This window comes from Myotis davidii, unplaced genomic scaffold, assembly GCF_000327345.1.
Source record: "Myotis davidii unplaced genomic scaffold, ASM32734v1 scaffold130, whole genome shotgun sequence".
Classification (NCBI taxonomy): domain Eukaryota; kingdom Metazoa; phylum Chordata; class Mammalia; order Chiroptera; family Vespertilionidae; genus Myotis; species Myotis davidii.
Genome location: NW_006285040.1, coordinates 1,843,985 through 1,855,805, shown reverse-complemented (window position 1 = coordinate 1,855,805; position 11,821 = coordinate 1,843,985).

Sequence of the window (11,821 nt, the reverse complement as noted above, 5' to 3'; positions counted from 1 at the left end):
TCAAATATAATGCCAACTCCCAAAATGAACCTTAGCAAAACATAATGTTGTTATAGCCTTGTCTTGTACTTGCTAACATAATGAAAATTGGTGGCTGCAGGAGAAGATGTACATACAGATAAGGTAACTAATGGCACAGCTTCTGAGGCTGCTCGAATTTATGGTCTAAACACCATTTCAAGGAGCAAATGTTTCCATCACAGTGTGACAAATGTAATAGGTTTTGGAGGTTGCATTTTCAAAAATTAATAAGACACATGCTGTGTGAAAACATTATGTTCAGAGGCATGTTTTCAGAAGTTTCTAATAGAATATCGTAAACAAATCTTCCCAAAATGAGGTCATAAAGTTTCACAATGTATGGTTCTAGTAACAGTGCCTGGGAAGTAGATTTATAACTGAAGGGTATGATAAGTTAACAAAAACCTGGAGTATAGGAGTTTCTGTTCTAGCCAGTGTTTCTGTTTTATTAATTTTTTAAAATTATTTTAATTATAGACTTTAGGCAAAAATACAGTGGGGGATAGTTAGTAGGTATTTATAACAGATTGAGAAGGGAAAAAAAAATACACAAATGACATATGTAATGAAACAGAAAGGAAAAGCTAGTTTCTATCCCCACCAAGCCTAATTCAGTGGATTATTGTGAAAAAAATAATCTACTCTGTAAGCTGAATTCAAGGGAAAATTTAACAACATGTAACAATCAAGGTAGACCTGCTCTAGAATTCATTGACTAATGGAAAATTACTTGATGATTATAATTTGGATTACTGTGACTTTTATTTTTTTTTAAATATATTTTATTGATTTTTTACAGAGAGGAAGGGAGAGAGATAGTCAGAAACATTGATGAAAGAGAACCATTGATCAGTCGCTTCCTGCACATCCCCCACCGGGGATGTGCCCACAACCCAGGTACATGCCCTTGACCGGAATCGAACCTGGGACCTTTCAGTCCGCAGGCCGACGCTCTATCCACTGAGCCAAACCGGTTTCGGCTACTGTGACTTTTAATGATAGTCACTTGACTTTGATTTGGCTTCTAGCATAATCTTCTAAAAGCCTATGCCTGATTTCTTCATACTGAAAGGAAGAAAATGAAAACACACACACACACACAAATAATTTCCTCCTTAGATAAGCTATGTTTTTACTTCTGCTTGTGTACATACAGACAATAAAGCACTGAGAAGATACATTAAACATGGATTTTGAGACTACCACACTCCCAAGTTTGTTGAGATTTTTGTAATCATCAAAATCAGGATACTTTATGCTTCCATTCAATTGTGATCAGCTTCCTTGACCAGAATAAAGTATTTTCTAATTCATTGGTCTACAAGTATAGGCAGCTTCTGCAGTTTCAGTTACTCATGCAATGTTGCTATGGAATAGTTTTAAATTTATCAAAATCTGAAATTTGTTATCTATGTCAAAATAGCAGTAGACACACTTCAATTGATGAACTTGCAGAACTCCCCAGATCTCCCCATAGGATGGCAGGTGAACTAAATTGAAGTAACAGTTCTTACTGAGAAACTCCTATGTACCCCGCATTATAGAAGGTATTGGAGATACAGAAAGAAACATGGCTTGTCTGCTGTCCGCTGAGGGTTCACAGGGTACAGTCTACATAAAGGAATGGTTAGCCAGCAATACCTTACCTTATAGGTTAACTGCCAAATAAGTGGCTCAGGAAATTGATGCATAGGAATTCCTACTTGTGAGTCACCACTTCAGTCAGGAGGTTAGGTAAAGAAATTTGACTTAATCTTGAATCAGGTAGCAGAGGACCCAAAGATAGAGAGTGGAAGTTTCCCAGTCTATGAGCTATGTCCAAGTTTGGGTGTGAGAAAAGTACGCATCCCTAAAGAGGTAAATAATATTCCAACAGTAGCAAAATAATGTCTGATAATTTTAAGGTATTTATTACCCTAACAGATGTTGCTTATAATTTACAAGGATTAGCAGTTATTAGTTTGGTCATTTGGTTGTTTTTTACCTCTAGAAAGGTCAATAAAAAAATCCAGGCACAAGTGGAGCCAAATGTGAATGTGCCATATTTTAAATCTATATATATAAAAGCCTAAGTGACCGTTATGACAGAACAACCAGTCACTGTGATGCACACTGACCTCCAGGGGGCAGACGCTCAAGGCAGGAGCTGTCCCCAGCCTGCCAGCTCCGATCACTGATGGGGCCTGCCAGCCAACCTCCCAGTCCCTTCACCCTGGCCGGCAGGCCCTGATCACCTGGGCTGGAACAGGGAACAGGGGGGTGAATGGTGGCAGATGTGTGCAGCAAGGGAAGGAGGTGGAGGGAGGTGAGGAGTCAGATGGGGAACCAATGGTGGCGGCACGTGCGTGGTGAGGGAAGGAGGTGGCGGGAAGGCAGGGAACCTGATCGGCCCTGGTCGCCGGCCAGGCCTAGGGACCCCACCCATGCACAAATTTCATGCACCAGGCCTCTAGTATTAAGATAAAGCCATAAATACACAAGATACTTGGAGTTTGTCCATGTAGTGATAAATGTTTCTGATGTATTGAGTTCTATTCTTGCCCATCTCCCCTATTACTAGGCAAACATTTGAGATGTAATCACCGGTTAACAACACAAGCTTTGTAGTGAGGCAGCTGACTTTCTAGCTTGGTCACTTACTACAAATGAGACTTTAGCCAAATAAATTGTCCCCCATGAGCCCAGGTCTCCTGGTTAGTAATATGTGAGGTACAAACATTCAACTCAAAGGACAAATGTGAAGATTTAGCTAGAGAATGCATCTGAAGCACTTGATATTTAGTGGGTACTCAAAAAAATAATTACTCTTGCCAGTAAGTCTGAAAGCAGGCTCTACTCATGAAAAACACACCAACAAATGTAAAAACGACAAATGACACTCCCTGCTATGTCCAGGGCTGACCAAGTGCTTCATTACCACAAACTGAGCTAACTGGCCACTGTTAGCATCACCGAAGGAGGAATGCATGAGGCCAAAAGTGGGAAATGATTATAAACGCTTTATAAAAGGTCATCTGGATACCAGGTTGGCTGAGGCCCAAAATGGCACCAGGGTTGGGGAGTCAGAGGTTTTAAAGGGCTCTAGGCGGGCTTTTTTGCCGGGGAACTCTCTGGGCAGGTCCAGATTCTGGGAAAGTCCAGAGGGGAAAGATAATGGTCTTAGCAAGTGGAATGTGGTCTAAGTGAAAGGGAATTTCCGTTGTGAAGTGATCTGAAGGTCAGTTCCCAGGGGAGGGGATATTGATTTAATAATTTGATCAGACCTAACAGCCACAAAGCAAGGAAATTAGGAAACATCCAAGGCAAATGCTAGATGAATAAAGCAACGCGCGCGCGCGCGCGCGCACACACACACACACACAAAATACGACAAATGAGGAAATTGGCTAGAATAGGTCAGATCACTCAAGAAGAGAGAGCTCTCACGTCTAAGCCCATGTGGAGACTGAAAATGTTCACTTGTGAGCAAATTCCTACATGTTATGTTCTTTCTCCACATTTTAGTCTTACCCAACCATAGCATCACTTCCATATTCCAGCCTTGCAACAGTTCAACATCCTCCTTCCTCCTTCCTCATTAGGGAGGATGCACTGAACAGGCCACATGAAGACACTGACAAGTGGCTGTCAGGAGGTATTCCAGCACACTGATTTACTTCACTATCAAATTCAAAACTAGGACCAGAAATCCTTCATTATCATGTAATATGAACCTATTTCATTAACTAATTTAAAAGCATGCATAATTCATCACGTGCATTGTTCATTTATAGCTTAACATGTATTTCCCTAGATGTAGTCTCTATATTAGCTTTGCCTCATTATTTTTCTTGCAGAAAATGATTGAGATATACAACAATCCTTTATCAACGGAAATAGGATGGCTCATTATTCTTTGTCAAATTGGGTCACTGATTTCCCTATGTAACATAATATTTCCCATCTTGTATTTTCAAAACCCTTTCCTATACATTCTCATTTTATCCTCCTAGTAATGTTTTTTAATCAACCTAATTGTGTTATTTATTTTAAAAGCAAGGAATCTATTTTACCAAGAGGCTGAGAAACTTACTCAAGTAAACTGTAATGATTAAAAGCTAGAATTCAAATCTCCTGACTTCTAAATCATCCAATTTTTTAAGCAAAAATCTAAAATGTAGGGTTGGTTTTTTTCCCTGTCTTGAGAAATTATCTATATGAAAACATTAGTGGATAAGCATTTAGCTATGGGGTTAGTGAATCAGTTTCAAGTCCTTTCTATTAAAATAATTTTAAAAATCTGTCTTCAAATGTACATTTTATTATTACTCGAGTATGTTGAAGCAAACAGGTCAGGAGACAGTTGCTATTTGAAAGATAGCCTGTTACTCACAGTTCCCAAGAGGAGGCAGAACACCACTGCCTCACAGGGACCCCACAGGGAAGCACCAGGGTCAGAGGGAGCTAGGGGAATATGTAGGGAAGAGCCTTTATTGTGGTTTCTATGGGAAGGAATGGATGAGGCATGAAAAACGGGCTTAGCATTGGCTACTTTGAATAATTGCAAGAGGCTCTGGGGCCTAAGGGTTGTCCTTGTTGTCTAATCTTGGCCCCTGGGATAAGTAAGGCAGGGAATAGTGGCTCTGAGTATGAGAACACAATACAAGAAGTGGTGGGGATGTGGGTTCTGGATTGGTTAGTTTGCATATATGGCCATGAAGGTGAGTTATTTACTATCTCTAGGAGGTGTCTACTCCTGGGAGGAGCAGTTTCTCCAGACTCAGGAAAGCCCCAGATGTCAAAGCATCAGAAACACAGAGTTAATATAAATAATTGGTTATTCAAATGTGCTACATACAGTGCTAAGCTCTCAGCATGCGTTGTCTTAGATATACTTCCTATCAACACTCAGCACTATAAAATAAGTACTACTATCATCATCATTTCTATTTTATAGATGAGAGACATAATATTTAGAGAAAACAGGAACTTGGCATGAATCGCACAGCTAGGAAGTGGAAGGATGAGGACCTGACCCCCCTGAAGCCTAGTTATTGGGCTCATGTCTTTAACCACTGCACTGCAGAATCTATTCAGAAAATTTAGACTGGGTATCATTAATGACTTTAATTTTTCATGTTTACATTAGCCCCCAAATCATATCTAGGTTATCAGGTTCCTAAGTTAATTGATTAGATCAGTTTGTGTTCAGGTGAAATGGTTAAGAATCTGCTGTGTGATTGGAAGTGGGGCTGGGAGTTAAGATTAAGACTTTGGGAAATTTGAGCTGTCTCTTGACTAATGAGCTTTTTGCAGACAAACTCCAAAGTAAGTCTGTAACATCTATATTTTATTTTATTATAAATTCTCTCTTTTCAAACTTATCTTGAATTTTGTGTCCAACTCAGCCATATAGCACTGTTACTGAATGGCCAAGAAAAAGAGCATAATTTCAAAATCTCAAAGATGAGGTTTTAACTCACAAAGGCATTGGAAGGCTGAATTTAAAATATTATGATATAGATCTCAGAGAAAAAAAACAAACCTATGTGAATCCTGGTTTTATAAGGAATTTTGAGCAAGGCCAACAAGAGGACTAACCTAAAAGGGAATCAGATCCACTAGTTGAATTCAGGGATATACCAGAATAGAAGTTTCTGAAAATGCCCCATGTGTCATGATTGGTTCAGGTATTTTGCATTGTCATCAAGGCTCACTACCAAAAGCCTTTGAGTCCCTGACTACCACAATTATTAATTTCACCAACCACATTATGGGAATCAATATTCCCAGTAACAGCACCCACCTCTATGCCCGCCACCCACTCACTCCCACACATTTTGACTTACCCCTGTGAAGGGATGCCTTGTGAAAATTAGGACTCACTCTAATTACAGGATCTTATTAAATACACTGAACTCAGGAAGAGAGATGTTCCAGCTCTAAAGAGTACATCTCTTTATTCCATTAGGTCTCTGATCCCCGCTCATTCCTAGGTCTTCAATATATATTATCTAAACCAGTGGTTCTCAACCTTTCTAATGCCACGACCCTTTAATACAGTTCTTCATGTTGTGGTGACCCCCAACCATAAAATTATTTTCGTTGCTGCTTCATAACTGTAATTTTGCTACTGTTATGAATCGTAATGTAAATATCTGATATGCAGGATGTATTTTCATTGTTACAAATTGAACATAATTAAAGCATAGTGATTAATCACAAAAACAATATGTAATTATATACGTGTTTTCTGATGGTCTTAGGCGACCCCTGTGAAAGGGTCGTTTGACCCCCAAAGGGGTCACGACCCACAGGTTGAGAACCATTGATCTAAACTGAGATACTTTTGAGGGTACAAGAGGTCACTGTTAACGGATACACAGGGACAACAGGCATAACTGGGTTCTATTTCAGACAAACAGGAATGTCTGAGCATCTAAATTTTGGGAGAAAAGACTCAGCTTGCTCTGACATCCATGCTAGCTTTTGAGATGCTTTTTGGTGGGAAATTATGGCAATGTTGAAGAATGGTAGTCTTCACAATCTAAATTTACCTCAATCCCAAAAAGAATCTATAAAACACTTGAGATAACCAAGAACTCAAGATATTACTTAGAATGTGGAATGTTATAGAGCCAAAAAAAAGTCCTATGTATAAACAAAATTAAGAAAAAACAGCTCACCCCAAATCATTTGAGTTTTCAGCTCAAATGTGATAGAAACACTGGTTATATAAAGACTTAACATCTGAAATTTTGAAACGGACCAAGAGTCAATAGCTCTAAGTCAAGATACAGGAATATTTCTGATATAATTATATGTGCAGTATTGCTTCACAAAATGTCAGTTAGCTACATACTCTCAGAAAGTAGAAAATCTAGTAGGGAGCTATGAAGGGTATGCAAACATGCTATTATAGATCCTGGTGAGTACCATCACAAACACAAGAACAAACTACTACGGAGTCTCGAAGGAAGAAAATGTCCAGGTGGCACAGGGTGATTATAATATTGAAGGAGCCAGAAAGGTTTCCTGGAGGAGGCAGAATTTGAAACCAGCATTGTAAGATGGGAAAGATTTGGACAAAGCGAAATGAGAGGCATTCTGGGTACAGATAATGATGTTATGAAAGGAAGAAAGTGAAACATTCCTCATTGCTGGAGTGCAAGATTGGAAAGGTAGGTCAGGGGCCAGAATGTGAGAAGACCATCAAGTTAAGTAGCTTCTAATACAGACTTTCTTCACAGCAATTGCAGAGGAATGATCCAGTTATAATCCCTAAAACTTTGCCAGGATTTTTGTGACTATTCATGAGAATTAGCATACCTTTGGGAAATAGAATATGGATGGAACTATTTGTACTCTGAGATCCAAAAGTAAAATCCCCCAAGTCAGCCCAGCTGTGGGTAACCTAGATAAAAATGAAACTATAAAATGTTTTTTAATTGAAAAGCAAAAAAAGAAAAAAAGTGAGGTTGCAAACTAGCAAAGGATAGCTTTGTATTTTTGCACACTAAAACCTTACATAAAGTATAGCTGTTTCTGAATATCATAAAAACTTAAAAGATGCTTTAGAATGCTATTGAATTTTCTGAAATTGAAGGGTGGTCTCTTCAGAAAAACATGGTAAAAAATTAGGACATAACTCATGATTCCTGCAGAATATGCCTTATAAATTGTTCACTAATAATAGTAGCTAACACTTAAATAGTGCTTGCTATGTGCCCATTACTGTTTTAAACACGTTTCCCATATTTATGGAAACAGCCTTTTGTTCAAATGAAATTTTAGGCCCAGTGAAAAATGGTAATACAAATACATAGGTCCCTAAGGACCTGCTGGACTCTGAGGGAACACAGTTTTTAAACCACTGCTGCAGACTTCCACAAAGGTGGGCAATAGGACCCCACTGTCAGGGAATGTTTGCAGAGGTCCTACATCCAGAACTATGGGACTATTACACAATGGTGGCAGACATGTTTGTTTTCCCCAATGAAAAATTTTTTTTTTATTGTTTGCCAACATTTTAAAATTAGAATATTTGATATTAAAATGTGGACATCTGACTTCTCTTAAAAACTCGGAAGAACTGGCAACCCTGGGTCCACTTGTCTTATGTGACACTATACCATATAGGGCAGAATCCTAGATGCACCCTTTAGACTGTCCATATGCTCTGCTCTTCAGTTCACCAGTACCCTCCCAGGCCCCTTCTTGGTCTAAAGGCATTGGGTTTGAAAATCTGGGGTTAGGGTGTAAATTTCAAATGCTAACTATTGGTCACTGGAGTTATGGTGGGGATCTATGTTGGTAAATCAGTAAGAGGTTCACTTAGAATTTTCTGACTCATCTAGAAAAATGTGGAGGTTCAGATAATGTGGCCAGTCAGCTAGAATTTGAAGACATAATCTCAGTTTTCCAATTATTTTCTTTGCCTTTTGTTATAGAATCCTTCCATGACAGAATTAAAGATGACCTAGTCCAACACCCTCCTTTTACGGATGTGGACACTTGAGCCAGTTGGTGGAGGAATCAATCCTAGCATTCCAGTTGGAGTTCTTCATATATTACTGGCCCTCAACACCGCCAAACTCCTGTTTGATTATCAAGGGTTGTCTTTGTCCCCTGAAAAACTTGTTCTTTTGGTCCATCCTTAAACGTTTTAATCCACTGTTACTGGAATGAAGATACAGATATAGATGATGATGATATAGAGATAGAGATAGAGATAGAGATAGAGATAGAGATAGAGATAGAGATAGAGATATAGAGGTATAAGTATAGACATATAGAGATAGAGATAGAAGAGAAAGTAGAGAAAGTGTGTGTGTGTTTAAGAAAGAGCACAAATGTGGTTAAATCTTAAATTAAAAAACTAGAATGACAGATAAATGGTTCTAATCATTAAATGTACATTATGGAAATTAGCCATCTTTTTGTTTTTAAGAAAAGCACAGTCCATCATTCAAGAATGACAACCAGTCCATTTCTTTTCCTACTGTAGGTAATAACAGCAGGTATCAGGCCTGGCCTTGAACTTAAAGAACATTGAGCCGCTCCATTAAAGTTTACAATCCTATGCAAAGAGACACCTCTGGAGGTCTTTCCTGGCTTGGCCCCAAATTCTTATTGTAACTCATAAATGGATCTCTTAATAAAAAAAAATAGTGCTCACTTTGGCAACACATATACTAAAAAAAAATATATATATAGCTTTTTTGAAGGTAAGAGTAGAGAATAAATACTAATGTTCATGTGTGAGTACCCCAGGAAGTCATGGCCAGAAAGGAAAAGTGTTCATATACTATTATTTTCCTGGCATAGCATTGACCATAGGATCAGCTATATTTGTTTGCCAGGGCTGTAATAATAAAACACAGACTGGGTGGCTTAAACAACAGAAATAAATTTATTTCCTTGTGGTTTTAGAGGCTAGAAGTCAGTCGGAGGTCAAAGTGTCAACAGGTTTAGTTTCTCCTGAGGCTCTCTCCTTCATTTGCTATTTCCTTCCATGGCCTTTACTCTGTGCAGACACATTCCTAGTGTCTCTCCCTTTTCTAATAATGACACAAATCACACTGGACTAGAGCCCACCTATATGATCTCATTTAATTTTAATAATCTCTGTAAAGGCCCCATATCCAAAAACAGTGACACTCTGATACACTGGAGGTAGTGATTTCAACAGACAAATTTTGGGAGAACATAATCTTGTCCATAACATCAGCACAAGTTAGAGTATAAGTCTTGATTCAACCACAGAACTGATACACAGGATGCCTCTCCTGCATCCAAAGAATTCTTGTTCCACTGATACATGGGGTCAAACTGCTCCCACTGCAGCAAAAGTGTGATCCCCTCCAACCACATTCTGATGTCTGCATGCCTACTGCATAAGTAACAGGCAGAAGTCAGGAGGGCCCAGTTCAGAGGCACTCACAGTGGGCACTTGCAGAACTCTGAGAGTGAGTACTTCCTTAAATGCTGCAGCCTGGACATCTCTTTTGGCTCATGCTAGACTTGGCCCTTAGGACATCTAATTATTAGGATAGTATCACCAGAAAAAGTGGAACTGAGAAATCATACAGCTTCTGATACAAATCTCACATCAGCTTCATGTTGGTGTCAGAAGGGAGGGAAGAGTGAGACCACCGGAGTAATTTCCTTCTTCCCTATTTTGAGGTTTAGAGAGCAGTCAGAATGTAAAGCAAAAAAGATGGTGAGCCCTAACCAGCTTGGCTCAGTGGATAGAGCGTCGACCTGTGGACTGAAAGGTCCCAGGTTCGATTCCGGCTAAGGGCATGTACCTTGGTTGTGGGCACATCCCCAGTGGGAGTGGATAGAGCGTCGGTCTGCGGACTGAAGGGTCCCAGGTTCGATTCCGGTCAAGGGCATGTACCTTGGTTGCGGGCACATCCCCAGTAGGGAGTGTGCAGGATGCAGCTGATCGATGTTTCTAACTCTCTATCCCTCTCCTTTCCTCTATGTAAGAAATCAATAAAATATATATTTTTTAAAAAGATGGTGAAAGGAGGCTGATGGACATAAAGTTATTTGGAACACAGATTTTGTCTATGATATCTACAGAATATGTTAACAATCTACCCACTGTTTCAAAGGTAAGAAATGAGCAGCATAAAAAGGTGTACAATTATGGGCAAAGAGATACAAATGGCAGACACATACCTTGTAGACCCATAGTAAGGTTGTAAGGTAATAGAGCACACCTATCCCCTGCCCCCAGCACAGGACAAAAGATATGGGATAGAGAAGTATACATGGGATCACTTAGTGTAACAATTCTAAGGTTGTTCTACACTTTCACTGGACAGGCACCAGATTCAAAATTGCTTTATTCGGAAGTTAATTTTCTAGCACATTACCCCTATTCTTTCCACTTATGTCAAGCTTTCATCTATTCCACTTCATTCTTTGGAGATTTCTAGTCCTGGTTTACTAACTCTCTGCAGTTTAAAATGTGGGTCAAGAGCAAGTTACAAAGTCCTTTAATTAATTATACTCTTTACAGTTGTAGAATTCTCCTTCCAATGACAGCTCATCACTTATTGCCTCAATTTATTCTCTCTCCCTCCCAGCTTTATTAAGGTATAACTGACAATAAAAGGTATACAACTTGATGACCTAATATACCTATATATTGTGAAATAATCACCACAGTCAAACAATTTACATACCTATCACATCATCTGGCTATCAGCTTTTTGTTTGGTGAGAACATTACTTTGTACTCTCCTAGCATATTTCAAGTATACTAGTACAATACAATATCTACACTAATAAAAGAGAAAAATGGTAATTGGCGTATGTCGCTACCCTTTTCGTTGGCTAATCAGGGCTATATGCAAATTAACTGCCAACTCAGATGGCAGTTAACTGACAACAAAGATGGCGGTTAATTTGCATATGTAGGCACAATGCAGGGAGGCGAAAGGGAAAGCAGGAAGAAGTCCCCTGCCACTGACAGTGATCAGAAACCCAGGGGGGAGCTAAGAGCTGGTGGGCAGGGCAAAGGTGGCCTTGGGGCCTCCTTTGCCCTGCCCCCCAGCCATGATCAGAGAATCAGGTGCTTTTGCCGCCCTGGCCAGTGATAGCAGGGAGTAGGGGTGGAGCCAGCGATGGGAGTTGGGCACGGTCAAAGCTGGCAGTCCAGGAGCTAGGGGTCCCTTGCCTGGGCCTAAAGTGGAGCCCACGATCACGGGGCTGCTGCAGCTGCGGGTCCTCGCTGCCCAGGCCAGACGTCTCAGTCAGAGGCGTTAAGCCTGGGCAGGGGCAGAGCGGGAGATCGCGGGGAGCCGGG